This window comes from Pezoporus wallicus, unplaced genomic scaffold (assembly GCF_028554395.1).
Source record: "Pezoporus wallicus isolate ANWC-B61680 ecotype Strahan unplaced genomic scaffold, APGP_CSIRO_Pwel_v1 contig_227, whole genome shotgun sequence".
In the NCBI taxonomy this organism is placed as follows: Eukaryota; Metazoa; Chordata; class Aves; order Psittaciformes; family Psittacidae; genus Pezoporus; species Pezoporus wallicus.
Window position 1 is genome coordinate 16,008,613 of NW_026635704.1, and position 26,480 is coordinate 16,035,092.

The window sequence follows — 26,480 nt, forward strand, 5'->3', positions numbered from 1 at the left end:
GGAGCTACTGGGATGAAAAAGCACTCGAGAAATATCTGAAAAACCCTGTGGTTGGGATATTTCATTTTGTGTTAAGCTTTTGATTATTTCTATAAAATGTTGTGTATCCTAAGGAGGCTAGAAAAATAATTTCCCCTTCCTTTCAAATTGTTTATCAACCTGCATTTTATTGAGGCATTTAATGCCCCCTGCTGGTGCACTTGTTTTATGTCAAGTTAAAGTACTGAAAAGTTAACAGTTTGGAGTGCACCCTTTCGTCAGCTCTGATTTTACCGTGACAGAGCTATTCAAGCTATATACAGTTTTGATAGCTCTTTTGGCAAGCAATTGAGGTTAGTAGTAAGGTGGTTTTATTCAGAGCTCTTGCAGCCTTTCCAAGGGCGAGCTGTACTGCTCTTGGAACAGGTAAAACTCATGCCAATGCTGAAACAGAATTAAAGTCAGATTGTAGTCTGAATTACACTGTCATAGGACTAGAAAGAAATCACATGTCTTATTCAGAATTTAGGCCTCTGTATCATTAATGCACAAAGAGGACTAGATAACAAAGAAAGGATTTAATCTGGTAATATGCATCAGTGGCCTATCTCTAATATTTTTTTCAAAGCTCATCTTAACCTGGACCCTAGCATCTGAACAGTTCTGTTGCTGCCAGAGAAGAATAATTTTTTGCTTATTCGTTAAGCCTTATTAAGATGATTGAAAAGATAAGTGAAGAATGAATATAGGCAACCTCTCCTCCACAGCTCCAGTCCCATCTACCTGGTATTGTCTTTCTTTGAAAAACAGTAAATAGAGGTGGTCCTGGAAAAGTAAAGAAAAATACATCTGAAGTGGTAACTGGAATTGGACTTCATGCTGCAAGTAAAGGTACTGTCTCTGACCATTTTATTCCTGTGAAGTTCCAAAACACAATAGTTTGTATGATTTGTCCACACCAAAAAGTGCAACAGATATGTACCTGGTAGACAAATTGATGTTTTTTCTTGAACCGAATTTTTATACATAATATTTATATATGGCTTATAAGTCTATTGGCTTTCTAACAGAGAAATCACTTTCCTATGACGATCCATCTTGCTAATGTTTACACCCAGGACAAGACACAAAGTATTTGCAAGGCACAGCAGAAAAATGAAAAAAGTCCACAGCATTTATAACTTACAGGATTCCAGCAGGGGAGAAAGAATAGCAGATACATGAGGCTTTTGGAAAATTCAGATGTTCTCTTTTTTTCCAGTCCAGCTGTATTTAAGTGCTACTGCTGCTGAAAGGTGTTGAGAGTATTCAGCATAAACTGATCTAGACATTAAAGAAATGTTTGCCTTTGGTTAGATTGTTAGTGGCAGTGTTGTGGGTTGTAGTGGGCTGATTGTGAAATCAGGTGGACAACAGTAATTCAGAAAGTTCATTTTAACATGACAGAGCTTACTGGAGGCTCATTATAAATACCAGCTCCATATAAAAAAAGGCAGGAGGGATTTGTCTTCAGTGTCCTCAGCTTTTTTTATTACTGGAGTTGACAGACAAAAAATGAAATTAATAAATGAAAGTAATTTTTGCATATAAAGGTTCAAACTTGTCTCATTCACGCACCATTTTTTTTTTAAATTATTAAAAAACTCCATAAGATTCCAGTTACTTGAACTTTTAAATCCCTTTAACTGAAACCCACTCTATCCATTCAAAAATTAATCTTAACTTAGATCACGACTGTTACTGTGAGTCCTGTGAGTTCCCTGCTCATGTTTTTAATATCTTTCAAAGAAACTCTGCGAAAGCCCTGTTTCGGCAGTTAACCTGAGATGTGCTAATTGGCCAAGAAAGCTATGGGCCATTTTTAAGTGCCTGAATGTATCTCAATTTTTAAAATTCAGAGCAGCTCTTTGCCAGACAAGTTACAGAATCAGAGGATGGTTGATGCTGGAAGGGACCTCAGGAAGTCATCTAGTCCAGCATCCCTGCTAAAGCAGTTACTGTAGGTAGCTTGCCCCACACAGCTCATCTTCAGGTAAGACAACTAGTTTGTTTTTTTTTTTAGGGGGAAGCAGTTCTTTCTGATTTCTCTGAACTGAGGAAAAATTGCGTAACCATATAAGATGAAGACAAGACAGAGACAGTACGCCATCTTAGAGCCAATGGAGCCACTGTAAATAGGTTCTCACCACCCTCAAGCTGCCACATATTCTCTACACTTGGCAATTTAATAGTTTTGTCTCTTGTTCAAGGCTAGCACAGTAACCCTGGAGCATGCTTTCTTCCTACTGAAAGCATTTGGTGTTTTTGTAAATCTGTGTATAAGCATCAAGTAAAAAATGTAATGAATGATCCATACACTGTTCTCAAGGCACTAACTCTGGCTATTTGTGGGGAAGAAGACAGGAGGATCTAGAACTTCCTACCTGAAAAGGGCAGCAGAAGTTGTTGAGAGATGTGTCTGAAGGTTTTTAATGTTGTCTGTCCTAGGCATAAGAGATTAAAGGCGTTTCTTCCAGAGTCATGTGAATGCCATTTGACATGGCAGTCTGAACAAGATCTGAAAAATCAGGATACTAGGACAGCAGAACAGTGACAGATTGACTCTATGGTAAATCCCTTAGTAACAGCCAATCCTAATCAACCCTGAAAAGACCAGCTCAGGAAAGGCTAGGGGAAACAGAAACTCATGGCACACATCACACTTCAAATGATTAATTGCTATCTAGATTCTATTTTGTGGCTTACCAGCTTCTGGGTTTTGGAACAGGTTATTTATTGTTTGAAAGCTGGTTGCATTCGTAGGGCATTCCGCCCCTTGATAATTTCATTGAAAACAGGTATGCGGTTAACCCTGTAGTTTCTCAGACGGTATTGTACTGATTACCTTTCACCTTTTACTGTGTACTCCTTAAAGATCAAATCACCTAGAGTACATTAAGGAGTAAACTGATTTTCAGTTGCATGCCTTTTTGTTATGCTAGGTGCTTTGTACTAGTGATATGTTTGTTGTGGAGTACGTTTACAACTTCCTCTACTGCTGTACTTCCAGAATAGCCAAAAAAAAGGAAGCTGTGGTCTTACAAAAAGAAATATTAAGTCAGTTTAGAGATAACTATTCACTGTACAGAGAACTTCATTGAAATATGTTAAAGTTAATGGAGCCAGACAGCAGTGAAAGAATAAATACTTGTTTTAAACAAAACAGTTGCAAATCAAGAGAAATAAGGTGCAAATTTAACCAAATCAATCCTGAAAAAGAACGAAGGAGAGTGTGAAACAAAAAAAGCTATATGTGACATACAAAACAAAAAAAGAGGGGGAAAATGTCCACAAATAAAAGTCAGACTGTATTTTAAAATAGATTAAGCTCAAAAAGGCCAAAAGTGATAGGAAATTAAAAAAGAGAACCATATATGGTACTATATATGGTGAGTTGTACTTTAGTCACAAAACCTAGTCACAAATGTAGGAAGACTGTTACCAATTTAATATTTTTATTACTGTGCAAGTCCTGTCCCTCATCCTGCCCTATTTTTCTCTTCCTTATCTAGTTTTCCTGACCTGTCTCACTTTGTATTCTGTGGGAGTGATGACCCTCACCTACAGGGCCTTCAGTTCGTTATGAGAGGTAGGGAGAGTTAAGAAGTGCCAATACCTTGATGTAGGACCCAGCAAGGGGATGTGTTTTGGCCAGGGTTAAGCTCTCAGATTATGCAGCATTTTTAGACCAATGCCATACTCGTGTGACACTTTAAACTATCCAGAACCTCTCTGAAGGTACAATGCAGGTACTCAGTCTGTCTCCCAGGGCTGATGTTTCTTCTTTAGCTGCTAAGTGCACTCTGTCTCAGCAGGTGACAGGATGAAGGAGGAAGATGAATCATTTGGATTCTGCTGTTGTGGACTGACTTATTGCTGACTTATCTCTGACACAGCTGATGCATCCTCCCAGAGATTTAGCTTGCAGCCCCCGCTCCAGGACTGCTTCCTAACACAAGACCTCTGCTGTTTCCACCTCTTGCGAGCATCACGTTTGCCAACAGACAATCCGGTGCACACCAAGCTGATTATTGGTGAAATGATTCAGGGCACGTAAATCCCTGAAGACTTTGCTTGTGCAGCTCATCACACTGAAAATTATTTTTAGTGTCTTATAGTAGCTTCTGGGCAGACCTACGTGACTAACCGCAAAAGCAGAACTGCAAAACTTATTGTTCTACTTGTGTTTCTTCATTGTTTCCCATCTGCTTGGCTCTGTGTAAACAGCACATGCTGATGAACATATGGCTCAGGCGGGGTGAGACTAGAAGGTGGGAGAAAGCAAAGTGCTTCCTACACTGGAGCTGGTTGAGCCTTGAAAGGACAAAACCCCTAACTTTTTACTCATTACCAACAGTCAGAAAATCTTTTATTTCCTTTCATATCAAATGTTTACTTTTTTTTTTTGGGGGGGGAGGGGAAGGGGTTGTTAAAAAGGAAAATTATACAAGTAGTACAGAGGATAGACCTGGTAGCATTTTTCACCCTGCGCACAGGCTGGTTGGTTGGCCTAGAATTCCCCTTTGGTGTCCTAAGTCCTGCACAAGCTGCCCCCAGCACCCCAGCAGTCCCAACAGTCCTCTTTTGCTTGGAAGCTGTGCTCTCCTGCCCCTCCACTGTGGCCACATCACGGGCAAGCTGTCACTGAGCACCATTATGGAGGTCCTGACAAAAGTACAAAAAGCACACCGGTATTTTGTTCGCCCAGATCAGGGTGCTGGAGACATTAACTTCATTACAAGACCACTAGGTGGCAATTTAGCAGCCCTGTTGTAAATGTTTAATGTATTCAATTTCTTTATCACATTAAACACAAACTTGATGAATGGAAAACTGAAAAAAGTTATGGAAAATCTGCACTAGCTTTTCCAGACAGATATGCTGAAGTCTTTCTGCTTACTGTACCCCTCCCAGATGTTCATTAAATTCAGTGAGTGCTTCTGAACATCACAGTGAACACCTCTAGCTGGGTGGCAGTACAGGGAATTATCGATTATCATGGAAATATCAAAGTTCTTCTATTTAATTTTGCAGGCTGTATAAAAGTTGTAGCTATGAGGAGAAGGACCCTGTCCACAGCCATAGCTATATGATCATGAGATAGCTTTCTGCATCTGCTGAAGGTGAATTTGTGTGGCGGTAGGAGAGATACAGTGGCTTTTGTCTCTAACTGCCAAATGTATCTGTGGTGATTTCACATACCCCTCTCCCTGCTAACCAAAGACCAGGAAGATGGTATGAACCATTTTCCCAGAAGTTAAATCTGTTTTCCTTAAAAGCAACTATGATACAGTTGTCTGAGAGAATTAAATTGCTGCAGAAGACATTTCATGTGTGGAAGATTTAAGACTGACATCTAAACAGAGGAGAGGTGAGCAACTCAAGTATATGTGTATATGACTGTGCAGTTATTTTTATTACAAATGGTATATAATTGATAGGAAAAAAGCATAAACTATGCAACAAAACATAAAATTTACATACAAGAGCAATGTTTTGATTGCATAGCCCTTTGTTTCTGGGATAATATTTATTTTTAGCTCCCATCTTCAGCGTTCAGAGTTTTTATGGATTTAGCTTATCAGTGAAGTGATGCTCAAATGACTGATCCCAGAACTTTTGTGAAAAATATTCATAGTATCACCCATGGTTTATGATTCAATAAGGAGACATATGAAGTATTCTTTTCCCTAGTGATCTCAAGTGACACACACTAAAGACAGTGAGCTCTTGATGTGCTGACACTTGTTCCTGGAAAAGAAGAAAAAAAAAGAAAAAAAGCAATAGCATATTATAAAATTTCAGCCTTCAGATGCTAAAAAAAGGAGGAAATAGAAGAAAAGTACTGCCTCGAGTCAGAAATCAGCAAGACAATATGTAGTGCTTCTGTAGCTTCAAAGCAGGCTGACTCAGAAGCTAATGTTTTGGTAGAAAAGGTCAAGAAGAAAATGGTTTGTGATTCTCAGTGATCTTTATATTAAGTGACTCTTAGGTCTCCAATTACAGAGCTGCTCTTCGATGGAAAAAAAAATCAACCACTCTGTTAACAGCAGAAAATATTGCAAGTGAGCACAGCCTACAGTTGCAGGGTGTGAGGAGGGGGGGACAGAAGGAATAAAATGGATGAAAAGTAGTGAAGTTTTTTGTGGAGAGTGCCTCAATCCAGATGAAAAATAGAGCAGAGGATGCTGATAGATAACATAATAAGAGGAACAAAATTTGTCAATAAGTAACTGCATGAATAATAGAGAGATTGACACAACCATAGCATTTCCTTTTTTTCTGTGATCCCTTTTGGTTCTGTCTTTCATCTTTAAAGGAGCCGAGAAGGGGATTCTCACTTAAGGTAAGAATAGTTTAGCACTAAAAGGAGTTTGCTGAAGTGGGAGCAGGATTAAGAAGGTAAGGTAGTGTTTCAAAACAGCTAGATGAAAGGAAAACTTATTTCTTCTTTCATGTGTATCTTGGGAACTGCACTCCTTTTTATCGTTTAAACTAGATGTGTTGGGGGAGGGGGCATCATTCTATTCCAGCACACCCAGTCAGTTGCCAGCACCTATAATAAATGCTCGGAGCAATGTAGAGATGTCCCAGCCACTCCAGCCAATGAGCCGGCTTCAGTTGGAGCTCGGCTCAGATGCCTCTATACAAATGCCCGTAGCATGGGGAGCAAACAAGAGGAATTAGAGATGGGCGCATGTCTACGGGGGTATGATATAATAGGCATCACAGAAACATGGTGGGATGGCTCCTATGACTGAAGTGTTGGAATGGAAAGTAACATGCTCTTTAGAAAAGACAGGCCTGGCAGGCGGGGAGGGGGAGTTGCCCTTTATGTTAGGGATAGGCTGGAGAACATGGAACTCTGTCTGGGGACAGGTGAGCAGTCCACAGAGAGTTTGTGGGTCAGGGTTAAAGGGAATATAGCTATGGGAGACATTACTGTGGGGATCTGTTACAGACCGCCTGGTCAAGGAGAACCTGCAGATGAAGCACTCCATAGACAGATAGGAAAAGCCTCACGCTCGCAGGCCCTTGTTCTCATGGGGGACTTCAACCACCCTGACATCTTGGAAGGACGGTACGGCCCAGCACAAGCAATCCAGGAGGTTCCTCGATTGTGTGGACAACAACTTCCTCCTGCAAGTAATAGAGGAGCCAACAAGGAGAGGTGCCATGCTTGACCTCGTGCTCACCAACAGGGAAGGGCTCGTTGGAAATGTGACTCTCCAGGGCAGCCTTGGATGCAGCGATCATGAGATGCTCGAATTTGAGATCCTCAGGACAGTGAGAAGAGCATGCAGCAAGCTCACTGCCCTGGACTTCAAGAGAACAGACTTTGGCCTCTTCAGGAACCTGCTTAGTAAGGTTCCATGGGATACAGCCCTAGAGGGCAGAGGGGCCCAAGACTGTTGGTTGATATTCAAGGATCACCTGCTACAAGCTCAGGAGCGTTGCATCCCAACGAGAAGGAAGTGCAGCAGGAGGGCCAGGAGACCTCCTTGGATGGATAAGGAGCTGCTGAGGAAAATTCAAATGGAAAAAGAGGCTTATAATAAGTGGAAGCAAGGACAGGTGGCATGGGAAGAGTATAGGGATGTTGTCCAGGAAGCTAGGGACCAGGTTAGGAAAGCTAAGGCCCAGTTAGAATTAAACTTGGCTAGAGGTATTAAAGATAACAGGAAGGGATTCTACAAGTACGTAGCAAATAAAAAACAGACTAGGGAGAATGTAGGCCCCCTCAGGAAGCTCTCGGGAGAACTGGCTACACAGGATTTGGAGAAGGCTGAGGTTCTGGATGACTTCTTTGCCTCGGTCTTCACTGGCAAAGGCTCTGACTGCACCACCCAAGTCTTGGAAGGCAGATGCAGGGACTGTGAGAATGAAGGGGAGAAACTGGAACACTGTAGGAGAGGAACTGGTTCGAGACCATCTTAAAAATCTGAATGTGCACAGGTCCATGGGTCCTGATGAGATCCACCCGTGGGTCCTGAAGGATCTGGCAAATGAAGTTGCGAAGCCGCTGGCCATCATATTTGAGAAATCATGGCAGTCAGGTGAAGTTCCTGATGACTGGAAAAAGGGAAATATAACCCCCATTTTCAAGAAGGGGAAAATGGATGACCCAGGGAACTACAGAGCAGTCAGTCTCACCTCTGTGCCTGGCAAAATCTTGGAGCAGATTCTCCTGGATGGCATGCTAAGGCACATGAAAATCAACAAGGTGCTTGGTGACAGCCAGCATGGCTTCACTAAGGGGAAATCCTGCCTGACCAATTTGGTGGCCTTCTATGATGGGGCTACAGAACTGATGGACAGGGGTAGAGCAGTTGATGTCATCTACCTGGACTTGTGCAAAGTGTTCAACACTGTCCCACATGACATCCTTGTCTCTTAAATTGGAGAGACATCAATTTGATGGATGGACCACTCGGTGGATAAAGAACTGGCTGGATGGCCGCACGCAGAATTGTGGTCAGCGGCTCAATGTCCAGCTTGAGACCAGTAACGAGAGGCGTCCCTCAGGGATTGGTGTTGGGACCGGTCTTGTTTAACATCTTCATCGCTGACATGGACAGTGGGATTGAGTGTGCCCTCAGCAAGTTTGCCGATGACACCAAGCTGTGTGGTTCGGTTGATATGCTGGAGGGAAGGAATGCCATCCAGAGGGACCTTGATACGCTTGTGAGGTGGGCTGATGCCAACCTCATGATGTTTAAGCATGCCAAGTGCAAGGTCCTACACCTGGGTGAGAGCAATCCCAGACACAGCTACAGGGTGGGCAGAGAAGAGATTCAGAGCAGCCCTGCAGAGAAGGACTTGGGGGTGTTGGTTGATGAGAAAATGAACATGGGCAGGCAGTGTGCGCTCGCAGCCCAGAAAGCCAACCGTATCCTGGGCTGCATCAAAAGGAGCGTGCTCAGCAGGTCGAAGGAGTTGATCCTGCCCCTCTACTCTGCTCTTGTGAGACCTCACCTGGAGTATTGTGTGCAGTTCTGGTGTCCTCAACATATAAGGACATGAAACTGTTGGAACAAGTCCAGAGAAGGGCCACGAGGATGATCAGGGGACTGGAGCACCTCCCGTATGAAGACAGGCTGAGGAAGTTGGGGCTGTTCAGCCTGGAGAAGAGAAGGCTGCGTGGAGACCTCATAGCAGCCTTCCAGTATCTGAAGGAGGACTATAGGGATGCTGGGGAGGGACTCTTCGTTAGAGACTGTAGTGATAGGACAAGGGGTAACGGGTTAAAACTTAAACAGAGGAAGTTTAGATTGGATATAAGAATGAAATTCTTTCCTGTTAGGGTGGTGGGGCACTGGAATAGGTTGCACAGGGAGGTTGTGAATGCTCCATCCCTGGCAGTGTTCAAGACCAGGTTGGACGAGGCCTTGGGTGATATGATTTAGCGTAAGGTGTCCCTGCCCACGGCAGGGGGGTTGGAAGTAGATGATCTTAAGGTCCATTCCAACCCTAATTATTCTATGATTCTATGATTCTATGATTCTATGAAGGAATCAATGGAGGAAAAAAAAACAACCAACCAACATTGTTTTACAGGGCTATTGGGATAATAAGGTCCTTTCCAACCCTAACTGTTCTATGATTCTATGATTCTATAAGAGGGTTTGAATAGATCTGAAACAGAGCAAGATCTTAAGCTTATAGACTCATAGAATGGTTTGGGTTGGAAAGGACCTTAAAGATCATCTAGTTCCACAGGCAGGGAGGAACACCTTCCACTAGGCCAGGTTGCTCAAAGCCACATCCAGCGTGGCCTTCCCAAGTCATGGGGGTTTTTTTGACAGCTTGAGACCTGGAAAGGAAGAAGAATACTAAAGTACTAAAACATATATGTTTAGTTGTTTTTATCTCAACATTGTTCTACAAGGATTCTTTTCTCTTTCTTCAGCAAATGAGAGCCCCAACAAGCACCTCCCAATAACAATCAGTTACGAGGGCCTGCACTTCAGGTGACTGCTCCAAGGGAGCCCAGGGCTTTCTGTAAAGCTGCTGCCCAACCTCTTTTAAAAAATGGTCTCTTGTTCTCTGTGCTTTGAAGCTGGAGAAGCCTTGCAAATACTTATATTGTTAAAGGTTCACCCCTGCAATGGGAGAAAAAAGTCACTCTATCTTCCATGGTTTTGTTGTGCAACAGATAGACGGAACACGAACAGAAGCTGCAAAGCTCTCTGGCAAAAGCTTTCCTTATTTGACACTGCTTCTTCATGTTAAGTAGTTGCTAATTACACTTGAAAAGACTTGTACTTGAAATTTTTCTTAGGAAACCTCAAGTAGAAGCATGAAAAGCATTTTTCATGTGCACACTGAGAAGCTTGATGTTCAATCGATAACCAGTAGCAGTAGGAACCTACTTTCCATAAAAAAGCCTTAAAAATTCTTTCATCCAAAGAGCATTCTAAAAATAAGCATTTTCTGTACTTTGAGGAAATGAAGTGGGGATTTGTTTTTGTTTGTATCAAATAAATGGATTTTGATCCCTGGCAGCTGTTTTTTTCTTTAACAAAAATTCAAATAGTTTCATAACATTATCGTTTTGACAAAGTAACAATATTCCAAACACTCTTTTTCTTCCCTGTGAGCCAAGACAAGTTAGTATATATGGTCATTTCAAAACATCTGGTTTTAAAACACTCATTTTTAATTCATTTTTACAGAAATTGTTGTGTTATTTGTTGCCTATATTATTTCTTCTCTTTAGGTCAAAAAGAAATAACCAGCCAATAACCTCTTCCATTCTGTATTTGAAACTCATTAAAAAAAAAAAAAAAATCCATCAAATGCACTTTTATCTAAATAACATACTTAAAACCTGAACTCTGAATAGAAATTAAAGGCTATGGGGTAATTTTTTCCCTTTTTTTTTTTGCGAATTATAACAGTTGTCTTCCTACTTTATAGCTGTCTTTTATCTTCCAGCAGTGACACCCACCATCTGACTTATGATCTCTCTACAGGAAGTCATTGAGTGACACAATAGAGTTAATGAATTGGTCTTTCACCTCCAAAACCCTGATCTAAATGCTAGCCTCAGATAATGAGCATGATGGAGTTCAGTAATGTCAGCAGAGTATTAACTTCTGTTTAAAGGAAGAATGAGTACTGGCAGGAAAATGGATTTTAAGAGAGATTTGGAGCAATTGCACCTGCATGCATTATGGCAACTCTAGCCTTCCTTCATTAGAGTCATATTCACATTATCTCTTTGCCATTTGAATAGAATTTGGCAGAGGTTTATCTGCAAAGCCTGTGATTTATCAGGGTTCTTTATAGATATTTGAGTTCCATACCACTCTGTCTAAGCACAACACCTTCAGTACCTGGTGGTTTAATATCAGGATAGATCTATATAGAGAATCAGGAGCACTTTAACTGGTCAAGGGTAATATTTACTATCAAACACATACATAATGATAACATATCTCAGGAAAATACCCCGCTATCATCTAGTAAGCACTGGGTTAACTACAGAAGTCAGCAGGACTGACAGCATGTTCATCTTCCTAGTGCAGAAAGGCCAAATACAGTTTATTTCACTGAGGATCTCTATCCCTGCTGAAAGTGGATTATTGGGGTGCATTGGAAGCCTTTAGCATCTATAGAAGTTACTCCCTCTTTCCTTTTTGGAGGGACTAGTAAGAGGTCAGCAACACCTTTCCAAGCAATTGATCATTCACAGATATACTACAAACTGTCAAATCATCTGGCCAAAGGCAAAAAAAAAAAAAAAAAAGAATTCAAATTTGTTGGTATATTTGCACCATCTTTCTAGCTCTCCCTCTTTGTTGTTTAGGACATATCCCACCTGCACTCTTACAGGTCACTGTTTTCAGTCTAAAATGGGAAGCATCTCTCACACTTTTCTCAGGTTCTTGACAGGTTTGTAGCTGTGCTGGTCCAGTAATGTTGTTACCGATCTTAAGTCTACTTCAAAAGTACAGTGTCTGGTCCATGTGCCAAAAGATCCATGTGCCCACATCTAGTGCTCTCACTAACTTCCAAGCTTCCACAGATTCTCCAAAACAATGAGGATGATCTAGTTGTCTTGTCAGTTAAGAGAGTATTTAATCTGAAAAACAGCAGCCCAAAATGATAGATTGCAGTCAGCTCGTTATTCTCAATCTGCACTTTTGATATCACTTCCAGACAAAGCACTGGTAAGAGCAGCTGGCTGGCAGTGGGCAATAGGGAAGGCTGCCACTTTGTTCTTGGTTGGTCTGGGTTAGGTTTTTTTTTAACTCCACAGCCCTTGATTCACTCCTAACTACCATCCATAAATAAACAGCTTTAACGCAGCTTTGTCCTCCTCTTGCCCTCTCTCTTTCCCCTCCACTGCTGCCTGCAATTCCCACCAAAAAGCTGGTTTCACATGCGCATATCCAAGTTTACCTGAACTTAGTCTATGCCTGTCTCCAATCAAAAGTTAATTTTAAACTTAAGCAGATGTTTGTCCCCAGTGTTTACATAGTTGATATCTTTAGAAGACAAATGTTGTCTTGGCTTTTGTTATTCTAGATTAAACAAGCCAAATTCTCTTTGGGTGTGACTGACAGAGAGCAGGCAATGGTGTTTGTGCTTAGTTGGTGCCAGGGGCCAGCTGAACCCCTGGCAGACCAGGACCAGAAGCCAGGCAGATATTTGTGTGTGAATACCTGCTCAGTGATGCATTTGCAGCATTTAGTCCTGCCAGTCAGGGCCTGTTTACACCATCAGTGATCAGCCCAGGTCTGAAGCCCAGTTCTGCACTGATACAGGGATAGGGCTTTCAGTCCTAGATGGCTTTGCTTTGATCAGAATACGGGCAGAAAAAATGCACCTGGATGTGTGAAGCAGAACATCAATGTCTTCTTGGGCACATTCTCCAATCCTACAATTTGCCAAGAAGCTTTTCACAAACTTTTCTGTTAAACAGATGAACTCTCTTCTGTCCATGCACTATTGTTTTTAGGTCCTAAGACCATGTCTGAACCTGGTAAAGCTGAGCTGGTTCCTGACAGGATTGAAGGTTTTATTTGTGTGTTTGCCTTGGGAGGCTCAGAGCTGTAGCACTTGGTGTAGTTGACCTGCCCCAGTGGTATGACCCAGGACTTGCTCACAGACTGCATGAACAGAGCACTCATTGGGTTACTGATGTGTCAAAATGCAGAGCAGGTACCACTGAAATGCTGAATGTGACACATATCTCAATGTCCTTTGCACCAGGGTCTTGGTATCTTGCTTGGGACCCACAGACATGTGAGCTTAAAGACCTGCAAACCTGTCATGAGCACTGGAAATGCTGCTTTAGAGTGCATATGTATGGGGGCAAAGGAGGAACGTGAGGAAGCTTGGAAAGGAGTTATCTTTTGCTTTTACTGTCTGCCTTTTCACTCCATTTGTTCTGTGCTGCAGCTGAGAAGAAAACTGTTAGATGTATTACTGTGTACTGTAATGGCACATTTGGTCAGCTCCATTAAGCTTTGGTGTATTTCTATATCTTTTTTTTTTTTTTTTTTTTAAAGTTGTACTTTTAAAGGCTCATTATTTTGAGTTGGGGATTCTTAGGGAATATGGAGAGTGTGAAGTTTGTCTATTAATTTCTTTCAAAAGTGTATGGCATGTCAGCCATACATAGCTGCAGCATGCTGAGTCCTCTGCCTCCTGAAAATGCCACCTTCCCCGGTAACTCCTGGACATGGTCAGAAGGAGGATTCCCAATTGAAGGACACAACACACAAAAGGGAAAATGGAAGAGCCGTGAAGGAAACAGCTCTGCAAACATGAGTGGATGACCCCTGAGCAAAGCAATGTCAAAATCACAGTCAAAAGAGGAGAAAGTAAGTCAGCCTTTCCTAAGGTATGAGAGAGGATATTGTGTGCACTCAGAAAGTCACCAAGTTATTAGTTTCAAACCAAGACTGGATGTGGAGGCTACAACACTCAGGACTGGGAAGATCCTCAAGAGCTCCTCTGTCTTCCCTTTCTGTTTTGAGTTTTCTCAGATTTATGAAGAAAAAAACTATACTTTCAAAAAGTGTATTTTCTTATACATCATACTTTATTTAGAAGTATGTTCTACTTTCTGTTCTGGAAAAAAAGAAAGCTTATAAATCTATAAAAGCTCTTTTAATATTGATGGTGGTCACTGTGGCATTTGATTGTGCTCCAGGAGGGTGCAGGTTCAGGCTCTGCAGCTTCATCCTGCTCCTTGCTTGCTGTAGTCATTTGAATGTAGCAGCTGAGAAGACAACTTGAACAGTAGTTTGCTTGTTCATGCCTTCCTCCCAGCTGAGTATTTTGCATTCACAATTGTATTTCAAAATGTAGCTACCAGGGTGTCTCATATCTGGATATGCTCAGAGCAAACACAGCGTCACATTTTACATGGTACTGTGGTCAGGTTAATAAACCTTACGAGCTTTCCAGATAGTATGTTGTGCTTGAGCAGGGATTGCCACCTCAAGCATAATGTCATCTTAAATATCGTTATGTAGCTTCTGCTTCTTCAAAGATTTGCGTTCAGCCAGCTGAAAACACAAAGTGACCAGGCTCAGTTTCCATCAGCCGAATACCAAATAATGTACCGTAAAAAAAACTGTATTTCTTCCAAAAACATCTACACAGACATGGTAGCTATTTTAGGTTTAGTTTTTAAGCCAGCTAACAAAATCTTAAAATCAGCAGCCATGTCTATAAAAATGTATGACACACCAGAAACACACTGAAATAGCCTTATGTGAATGAACAATATGCCTCAAGTGATAATACTAACAATGGGTCTTGTATGTACATAATCTTATTTGCATGAAGGACTAGCAGGATTCTGCTCTTTGTGACCATATACATGGTGGACAATTGACCAGATTAATATTCACCTGAAAAGCTAAACTGATGGATGTTTTAACTACCAGTGTAAACAAAGCCTGTGTTTTCAGCTGGCAGTGAGATGGCTCTGAACCTGTAGAACAGGAATAAAATATAGGCCATATTTGTAGGATGCTGAGGATAGGAATAAGAGAAAGGCAAGCAGTACTTACCAAGCATTGCTAGAATGTTTCCTATACCCAAAGTCAGCCACAAAGCCCAGGAAAATGTATTTTTAAACTTTCCTAAGTAGTGCAGCGTGTCCATTTCTTAAGGGAAGAAATCTGGCTAGCTGTGCTTCCTGCAGTAAGGAAACTAACTTGTTACCTGAAAGAACTTTTCACTTATGTTCAGTCAAAAATTTGCCCAGAATTTTTCTTCCTTTCCCTTTTCAGTTTACTGTATCTGAGACATGGAGAAAGGTGGTTTTGTTCTAACCTAATATAGGTGTTGCCATACAGCAACATGCATGTACTTTGGAGTTTCCAGTATTGTAAGAAGACATCCAGACTCCAAAAAGCCCTAGACTACTATTTAATAAATATTTTTAAAAAGAAGGAAACACAGCAGCCTGATCAATATTAAATCTCTTTCTGTTGCACACAGAAATGGAAGGTCAGAGAAATTATACAGTATGTTGTTTTTTTTTTCTTGAAAATAAATCAATTTTCAGGTTATTAGGTCCTAGAGAAAGGTGAATAAAAGATTTTATAAACTTTCTACTGGCAGTGCTAATTTCTATGGAGAAGAAGGAAGTTTTCAGTTCTTTCTAAATTTGGGAAGACAATAGATCTGAAAGAAATGCTGTTCGTTATTCAGTGATCTGGATTTTGACCTTTACAATCATACAATTTGCTAATTTTAATTTACATTGAAGTCATTTGGATTTCATCTTGAGGACAGAAAACAGGTCACAAATACAGTGTGGTTTCAAAAACTTCTTTGAAGTGAAATTTTATTTACACTGTTACTGCTACTGGTTTTGTTGCTTGAGTTTCCCATATAGATTTATAGAAAATACTTTCTTAACAGCCAGTCCTTCCTAGAACACCTATAAAACTGAATCATACAAAGTAAATATCAAGAGGGTAAAGCAAAACTAAGGAATTTGGTTACTCTTAATAAGATAGCAAATTATGGAAACTGTCTAAACTGTGTCTTTCCCAGTTATTTAGAAAGGAGAGATCATTGTAACCTGAGTAATTCCTGTTACTACATCAGGATTTATGGCCGGTGTTGAAGGCTAAAAAATAAAGGTTTTGAGAATTTGGAGGAAAAATATGTCTTATTCCTAAAAATTCACCAAAGCTACTGTGTGCATTGTATATGGTAGAGCAATGGCAGGCTTCAGGATATTTAGTGAAAGAAAATAACTTCATGTGATGTGTGTATGTCATGTTGATACTGCTTCCTTGTCTGAAAGTTCATCGCCCAGTGGTACCTCAGCCCAGGAAGGGACAGTACCATTCATTGCAAAATAAATGACACTGGTAAAGTTCCATTTGATGGAACTGGTAAATTCTGACTCTGCTACAAGGGAAACTCATATACGTACATTTTATCTCACGTATTAACCTCTTCCTCACTTTCTTCACCTGGAAAAACATATTACCCCCACTATCCCATGAACCACTTCTGTCAACGTATTTTTTTCATTACCGGAAACATTCTAAATTCAAAACTTGTCTTCACTGCAGGCTTCTCAATCCAAAGGAAATCTTAGCTTCTATGTACATTAACTCAGGAGTGAAAAGATCCAGAAAGATATTTTTAATCTGAATTTAGGAACCATGTTTGGGTGGTTTCCTCCCTTACAACAGTTGTTAAGCATAAGGGCTACACAAAGCACGGAGAGCTTCTGTGGCTTTTCCAAACTACAAAGACAGCTTGCTTCTCTACATTACACAGAGAAGAAACAAAGGCATTTATGTGGTGAGGGGAAGAAAACAGGCAGGAAATAGCAAACAAACCTGTACAAAGAAATAGGGGCACTAGAAAGCTGAATAGGTTTCAGAGAGTCTTCTTTTTCACATGTATAAGCTAAACTTTTTTGTCTTCAGAGAGCTGGGATGGCCTGCCCTGTCCCTGCTACCTGTGGGTGGTGCTTCAGAGGTGAGGTGCTCCCAGGAGGTGAGGAGCAGCTCTAGTCAAAGCCAGAGTACCCAGCAGCACTGCTCTGATGCTGCAGAGCAGCAGGGTTGAGTCTGTCCCTTAACTTTTCCACCAGAAACTGCTGAGGGAATCAGTCCTCACCTGCATAGGTGCATCATCTTCTCCACTGGGCTGGAGGGTGAACATGCCACATATCCCCAGACTCTGGGCAGTGCCTCTTGACTGGGGAAGACCTGTTTAAAGCTTTGCATTGTTATGCTTAGAAATGTTCTTTGACATTGAGAACTTAGAAATGAGAATTTCAGAAGCAAAGAAAACTTTCTACAGGGAGATGAGGTACACATCCGTTTCTCTGCATATTCCCTGCCATCAGACTATCTCAAAAGTACTTGCCAAGAACCTGGCTGTGTTAAGGAGTGAAATGAGGTGACTGAGTGGCTGACCCCAAATGTCTGTCACACACCAGAAGAGATGAGAGAGGGAAGGAAATTAAGAGCAAGTCCAGAAAAGTGGTCTGTTCCAGTACCATTTTATAGGTGTAAATTGTAGAAATGGTTAATTATATAGTCCAAAGGCAAAAAAGGAAAATACCCCATCTGGCATGGACTCTTCCTTCATAGACAGAACTAACAACTAGCAGAATTGTTATGATCAAATACTGAAGAGAATACCTGAAAACGAGGTGAATATTTGTATAGATCCATCCACATATCTATTTACTTTTTTTTTTTTTTCCATTTTAATTCTTTAAGTGGACATATGGACATTTGAGTGTTTCCTCCTAACAGTATATATATTCTGCCTGTGTTCATTGCCCTGGAACAGGAAAATTGGAACTTAGAAAGGATTGTGTTAATAAGCCTTTCCTAAATGACACTTTTACAGTCCACCTCTCAAAGGACTACAGTGCCAACTTTGTTGTGAGGCAGATGGTAGTGAAAAAGGTGGATGTGACTCTGATCATTTAGCAGGAAAATTAATTTATGTGGTACTAACCAGCCTCCAAATTGGGTTTATTGGCTCATTTGAATTTCTCCAAAATGCCAAAGCTTTATGTTTTAAAGAAACTGAAGGTTATTTTCAGGATATTTGAGAGAGAGACACACACACAGGTAGGAAAAAATTGACTTAGTGACTGAGGATCTGTATTAAAGGTAAAATGACAATTTTTATGCAACTTTGGATGACGGACTTTGCAGATCAGCCAAGGAATGTTGAGGAAATTCTCCTGTCTGGTGGTAAAGTACATCTTTATCCATTCTTGGCTGCTGTAGCACAAGTATTCTTACCTTATTAGCATTCTACTTCTGACTTGGATACACCCTCATTGAACAAAGTAAATTAAATACGCCATGGCCTAGTATTACAGCATGTATATGTTTCACAATGCCTTTTTATAAACAAACAAACAAAAAATAATCCACTTATAGCTGAAGAACTCTGTGTCTAGTTTAAAGTAAGGAAATTCAGGATTAAAGTTGGGCAGCAATATGAAGATTGTTCTTTACGGCTCACTGTTTTACATCATATGAGTAATCCTCATATGGTACTTAAGAAGTTTATTCCTGGCTGTGAAGAACATTACAAAAACCATAAAAGAAAACTAACAGGCATAATTTATAGCCTAAATTTTACTAATTTCTGTTTCTAATAAATCAACGTTTATCCCCATTTTGTCTTATTTCCCAGCCCACACTGTGTTTTAACTTTTTTTTCCCTTAGTACTATGTTATAGCTTATCCACACAAGATTGCGTGTTTTATCACTGCTTGTTGCAGTTTATGGTACACTGTTATCCTAAGGATGATTAGGAGCCCTGTAGTGCCAGCCTGCCTGGGGAAACAATAGTGTTCCTAGATCTGATGCTTTAAACGTCACTGTTTCACTTCCTTCAAAGTAAATATTTGTGCTTGTTAATGATCCAAGCTGAAGAGGAATCTATGTAATGCATTACAATATGCACTCTGATAAGATTTGTAAAGGATCCTTAAAATTTACTCCTGAAGTTTTACTAGGCTGCTGTAGTCAACTGTTAACTTTAATAATTTTTGACATTTCATGGAATATACTACAAGACTAATAAAACACTAGTCTGTGGTTTGGTTTTAGATCTCTTTCCTTAGCCTGTGTTTACCTTAGTGTAAGTTATTTTAGTGGTATAAAATGAATTTCCAATGGATTTTTTTCAAGAACAAGTGATATTTTAGTCCTATTTTTGTCACTATTGTTTTTTCTAACTTCATGAAGCATAAACTTTAAAAATATTAGCAGTTTGTATCCAGGCACACCTGCACAGTACCCACAGTCGTGATGTGGGTAATACACCCAGATTAGTCTAACTCCTCCACATCCACTGATGGGCTTTTTATAGATCCTTCACTGCAACCATGATTGCTTTTGCATGATGCACATGATTGCTTTTGCCACTCGAAACAGAGGCAGTCTCGTGGTTGCCTTGTTTTCATTTTGTGAGCTGGTATTTATCAGCAGAAAAAGAATCACAGAAAATTCTCAAAAGAGACAAGATCCTGTGAGCCAGAAGCTAGTCGGTGGCTTTTGTAGGTGTGGGGAAGGGCTACTTATATTATCAGATGACTTCAGGTTTCTGTAAAAATAATAAGCAAAATTTCTGATGTGTTTGGAAATGGGAATGCTTCACAGGCACTCAGTAGTGTCTTCTGTTACATTTCAGTCCTGTACTAATACTCATTTTCTCTGGAACAGATTGTCTGTAATTAGTTGAAATAAATACCTGCTATGGAGTCTAGGAAACCCTCCAGAAGGACTTGGCTAGAGTGAAGGATTCCCAAATCCCAAATTGAGACCTAAAATAGCCCTCCCTAATCCTGGGGATATTTATATTTGATAGCTTTAACTCTGTTTGACTTGGAAGTTTTTAGGGCAACTAGAACTCTGCTTCTGGTACCCAGAAATGCTTTTAATTGTGCAATGTAGTGTGTCTTCTGCCCAGAATATTGTTAGGATCCAGAAATTAAGTTTGACTCCACTTTACCCTGGTTCTGCCAACCTGAACGTGTTTCTTTCAGGAAGTCTTGAGTGTGGAATGTCCCCACAAAACCAGCTGTGATCACAGGATGTAGCAAATGGGACGAAGTGGTAAAAGCTGTGCCAAAGCTTAGAGGGCTAAGTATCTCTGTAGGTGACAGCCGCACACCATCTCTACAGGGAACCATCCACTTCCCTGGTGTTACAAGGACAAAGCCTTTTTCTGCAGGCCTGCTTACAGGTGGCAAATGTAGATCAAAGTGGTTGAGGTGGTTGAGATATATTGGGCTAATAACAACAAGAATTTCCTCACGGTTGGTTATGCTTTCCTTTCAATTACAGCCTAATTCACTCATAATTTATGCTGAAGACTCTCTACCTGTCACAGTTGCCTGACTTCTTCCAGAAATCAATATGGTTGTAAACTTTTAAAGGGTAATTAGAGACAAAAGAATTCTATATGGTGCCTGGTGAAATTAAATGGAGCAGGAGAAAAGAAGAGCTACTTGTCAAATGTTTTTCAATAGTACCATGGGATTGTGGAGTAGCTCTCCTTGAAAAGCTGTAGTAGTCCAGTGATCTGAATAAAATAACAGCTGTGGTGAACAGGGGCTGCATGAGCACATCCTGCAGTACTAATTAATCATGACAATGAGATGAGTATGAATTATTAGGATTAAAAAACCTGAATGCTCTCCTACATACCCCAAGATGCACCACAAATGGAAAGTGGAATCACTTGTGATTTATGCCTCCCCACAAAGCATTAATCCAAAACTTATGGATAATGAGTATGAACTACTCATTAATCTTCGCTCTTACTACAGACAGCTACTAAAAAAGTTTAAAATTTATGTAAAAATAAATTTATTAGGGGGAAAAGAAGTATTTCTATAACCTAGGTTGGTGGTCTTCCTTTTGCAACCTACTTTTTTGATTGATTACTGGTCCTGGTTTTATATCAAACTAGCATAGTTAGCTGAGAAGTAAGTGCTGCAGCTTTCTTTAAGGTCACAGGCTCCAGGCTGAGAAGAGCACATGCTGCTATGCACAGCACAGGTTTCTAAGGCAATCCTATTTTATTACAGTTATCTAATTTTTCATCAACCCAGCCTAGTAATACTTTGAAGGAGAATGGGGAGAGAGGATAACACTTGATAGCACTCGTTTTTTCCAGATAAAGGCATTGTGGTCCAACTGTCCAGGCTAGATCTATATCTAAAAGGTGCTATCAACACAAAACATGTTGCAGGACTACCAGAAAATATAATTTCCCTCCACAGCAGTTCATGGTATAGTAACTTCATTGGTCTTTCCAGATCAGAATGTTTCTATCTTGCCTTCATCAAAAAACATGCAGGATGAGGCTTGAAAAAGCACCTTATTTTTCTAAAATAAAAAATTACTTAAAAGCAAAGGACAGGTAATTTTCAGTGCAAACCAGACCTCTTGCTTGTGAGGTAAAGGCTGACTTTCAGTGCCAAGTCTCTCCAGATTTTGAGGTGGAACCTTGAGGAATCCAGAAACCAGCACCCAAAACACAGCAAATGCTGCAGGCTTACTGGTCCCCCTAAATCTATGGCAGTTGCAAGTGTTCATTGCCTAGAAAAGATAGGTGGGCCTATGATATACTCTGAGACCCCATGGGAAAATTTTGTAGGATAGTATAGAACATTTTGCACTATAGTATAATTGAAATTCTACACACTCCTTCCAAATATTCCTTTCCTATTCAAATGCTAATCTCCACTTGCAATACTATATTGTCATTTACTAGGAAAAAAAAAGAAGAAAGAAAATTATTAAATACTTTTAAACGGCTTTGAAAAATCCTATACACCATATTTGGAAGATCATAATTTTAATACATTATCTGTTAGTTATAAGGACTGTGGCAATTCATAAAGCCCAGACCACACTTTTCAGAGTCATCTAGTAGTCGTTGCCACCCCAGGTTTTACGTGACTATTTGAGGCATGTCAAAGCAGACTTTCAGAAAAGGGCAACCTTTCCTTTAAGAAGTCAGATCTGTTTAATACGGACTGCTTTAGTTACCCCAGAACATTTTGAGTGAGATTCCTGCACAATAGGCAGTGCAGTGACAAGATGTACTTAGCCATTTCACATGGAATCATTTAAACAAGCAAGGCATCATTTAGTCCAGCAAGGTTTACTATCTGGCTGGGGTAGACCCATGCTGATAAAGCACAGAATTATTTCTCCTTGTACTTTACAGCATTGCTGACCTGGGAGACCAAACATCCAAGAAAGACATGAAGAATGAGGTGGGTTCCTTGCTAATCCTCTAGGGACCCCTGTGTAGACACTGTAGAGCAGCTATCTGTAGAGTCAGCCAGTGTCTGCTGTCACTGATAATACTCTAGAGCTAGTAGGATGAGATCTATTAAACTACCTAATTCCCACTGGATTGAGCCCAGTTTGTGAAGAACCTTTGGTTTGCCTTAGCACAACAGTCCAGAATGACACATATTCTGGGAGGATTATTCGCTTCAGGGCAGCACATGATTTGAACTCGCTCCTTGTGCAGGTGTCGTGCTTCAACACTACCTGTCAGTCTACCCTGAAGATAAAGTGTTGACTCCTGGGAGAACCACACATCACAGTGTTTCTGCAGAACCCCACTGGTGTCCTGAAGAACCGGAGGTGGGCCATGGCATCGTTTTTGCAGACATCCTTGGGCACCTTAATGCTTCCTACTTTTCTGCTGTTCTGCTATTGCAGTACTATATTACCAGTCTGTGATCCCTTGTGCCTTTTTCAATACCCCTATTAGCTCTTCCTCTATGCTGTTATTGCTTATACACTAGTCCAAAATCACAGAGCTGACAATAGTAGCTCTGAATTTAATTTTGCTTCTTTAACCCCAAGAGAGAATATTAACTATGTTTTTTTCATTGTCAGGGATATACGCTATCAAAGTCCTTAGACCTGGGTATTTATTTACCTTAGTATATAAGGTTGACTGTTTGCTAACATTGAGAAAGACATGGGAGTCTATTCATTAGTGAGATTTTTTTCGTATGTATCCTGGCTTTGTTAAATGGGCTAAACTCAACTATATTCTTGACTGTCAATCACCCATTGTCTTGGTTCATTACACATCCCATTTCTTAAGGCTCACCACAGCAGGAATTGTTTTCACTTTTGTCTTGCTAATGGAGCCCGATTTGGAAAAACTCAGTGGAAGTCATTTAAGAAGCCTTAGCTTCAAGTGAAAAAATATGAAACAGTTTATTTCCCGGTGGGGAAAAATGTGGGTTGGAGAAAGAAAACGGCAATGAAAGAAAGAAATGCAGATAGATATAGAATCACAACTCAGTCCAGAGTGTGGGAGCCCAGAACACTGCAGGAGTAATCCATGTAATGAACTAACAGTCTGAGAAACCCACAGGGAGTTTCCAAAACATTTTTCCTTTGGAGAAGATAAAAATAATTTACATAAGAATTATAGTCAAGGGCTTATAACCCTCACAAAGATAGCATATTAGGTTCTTAGCCAACTGTTTCTCCACTGTGCCTGAACAAAAGTTGGTAAAGCTCTGCTCCTGCTCTCAGATAATGGACTTTGTTCTGCAGCTCACACAGCAAAGATATCTTTATTTGAAGTCCTAGTGTCACATCCCTAAAAAGTGTTGCTAACTGTATAGATTTCTTGACTCACATGCATATATCCAGCTGACAATAACACTACAGTGTTGGTTTTTGTTCTGCGTTGAGCATGACAAATAATTCATGACACTTTTAGAAATGTTTAATCTATCCTTTTCTCTCTTAATAAATTTGCCACAAACAATTCTGTAGGTTTTTTTTCATATTCATTTAAAAAAAAACAATATATTCCCTAGCATATTGCTTGCAGCAGAAGCAGGACATTCACTATTTGTGGTTCATTTTCTATAGCTCTGCAACTGGCTTTGGTTTTAGATTAATGTATACTCATTATTGTAGTATCAAAACACCTTGCACTAACATTTTTTTTCTTTCAAGGATAAATTCTCAGTAAAAAAATCAGTAAAACATCACAGCTCTAAGGATTACATGCGCCATCCCTAGAGACATCCAAGGCCAGGCTGGATGTGGTTCTGAGCAACCTGATCTAGTTGATGATGTCCCTACTCATTGCAGGAGGGTTGGACTAGATGACCTTTTCTCCTGGGTTCAGCCCACCAACTAGATGTCTTCAGGTCACCAGCGACTGGCCCTGACTTCCCTCCGACCATCATCCCAACATCCCAAATCTGTTCCAACCCAAACCATTCTATGATTCTGTGATTATAAAACTGTGGTTAAATGGTTGTGTTATTACCAATGAAATGGTAATATTTAATTCATGAATTTTATGAATTTTGTGAATTACTATGCTTTTTTTAAAAAATGGTGGAAGCACTGAAAATAGCATGTAATGTAACCAAAACTTTAAATCTTACCAGGCAGGTCAGCCAAAGCTGTTGTTGAAAGCAAAGACGTGAACACTGAAATACTTGAATCCTTCCCTTAAGGCAGTGGTTTGAAACCATGAGGAAAAGAGTTTACAAAATACTCAAACCTCCAAAGAATCTGACCTCCCACTTTGATGAGGGCCCTCTTGCAGATCTTCATACTAGGCAAGGGCCTTCAGCATGTCTTTGGACCATGACACCACCACCAAACCCCCAACTGTGATGTTTCTGCATTCAGCAAAATCCAGATGGATTCACAATTCAAGGATATGAGATAATTAACCTTGAAATCTGTTTCTGTCCTCTTACTTTGAAGTCCTTGAAGCAGTCAGAAACTACAGGTAGAAATACTGCTTAACCCATGAGCAAATACTTTCTGTGCTGAATGCAACCAAGGTCATTCACTTGAGTACCTGCTGTAGCTGTGGAAGTTGCCTAAGGGTTTGAACTGAAGGAGAAAGAGTTTGCAAAACTCAGTTATATTGGTATTAATAGAATACAGCCAGATGGTGCAGTCATCAATAATCTAAAAATATCCCTGGTGCATAGTCAAAAGCAAAGTAGCATGAAAATTAAAGTAAAAAAATTACACTCACCAATAATGTCCTAAAAACCCTTTAGTGACAACTCACCCTATGTTTGCTGAAAGGTCAATGCATAAAGACAGTGAAAGCCTATTGCAAGGAGATTTATTTAGAAATGCAGCATTTTGATATAAGAAGTCATTGAAAGAGAATTTTGCCAATACCTGACTGATTTTGATGCTGTGCTCTTCTGCAACAGAGTTAAATTTAATACTTTGTGCATTTCTTTAAAGGGCTCTCAAATCTTATTAGAAAAATGCACTAATCCTCCTGTATGCCTGCTCCACTAATGAGTCAAAATTCCTCTGACAAGCATGATTCATCATTTTTGTGTGGGATTTGATCTTCTTTATATGCCCTTGTGCAGAACAAGCAAGAATTTACTACTCTGATGCTATTTGTTCAACTGTTGACAACTGTCTAAGGTACAGATGTAATCAAAATAATTTTCCTCAAAACCAAAATGTATTTATTTATACTTATATATAAAACTAGGAAACTGCCATAACTAATACATATACAATAGTTGTTCAACCAATGTATACATATATATACATACATATATCTGTGAGCAATGATCCATTCTTCCATCTGAATATAAATAGTTCTAGTCCTCAGCTGTTACATATTTACGTTACTATGAACCTCGTTAAGACTGTGGTTGAAGCTGAATGAAAGAAGGTAAAATAAGCACCATAGCAAACATTTATTTCAATGTTTATTTAAATAACAATAAGATTTGTGGTAGTTTTACAAACAAGAAGTCCACATGTAAGACGTAGCAGTTAGTTAATGCAAGCTTTACATTTAGCAATATTGACTAGAATAAAAAAATACACATTTTTTAAAAAACCTTACTTAGGCATAATCTGGAGGTTTGATTTTCTCTGGGCCCAGAGGGAGAAATGCCACCAAAAATAAATCAATTTTTCTCTTCGCTACTCTCCAAAGAAAAAAGCTGATACAGTACATTTTTATTTTGTGCGCATAAGCTATTTCTTACTAACTCAGTCTTTTTATAGTACATGTCAAAAGGCCAGTAGAATGATTTTTGTTGGTGTAATTTTCCCCCACAGGTATTCCCAGCAATGATTTTAGGAGACTTTGTTCTACACAAAGTCAAACAACTACTACATGCCTTCAGAGATTGACATGCTCAGGCTCTGTAAAAGAAAGAGCACACGAGATTTCTCAGGGCATGTCAGCTTTTATGAGATTGAGCATCTCTTCAGTAATAAAAGAAGCAAATGGAACAAGACATGGCAGGAGATTATACTTGTCAAGTGGAGGAAATAGTACAACTGCTTGCCACAAAGCAACCTCAGCCCCACGAGCATCTGTACAGCTCAAAGAGACAACAACTTAGACTAATAGTGCTTCAAGCAGTGTCGTACAGGAATGACTCCATAAATCTTCAGAGCAGGAGAAGACCTGAGAA

The 26,480-nt window shown here is 40.0% G+C and overlaps 1 long non-coding RNA gene across 1 annotated transcript; it reads left to right on the forward strand.

The window, feature by feature from the left end:
• The first annotated feature begins 5,797 nt into the window (after window positions 1–5,797).
• Window positions 5,798–26,480, forward strand: LOC130592978 (uncharacterized). The gene is made up of 3 exons (XR_008970728.1): window positions 5,798–6,364; window positions 9,929–9,989; window positions 26,119–26,480. It is a non-coding gene; the product is annotated as an uncharacterized LOC130592978 (long non-coding RNA).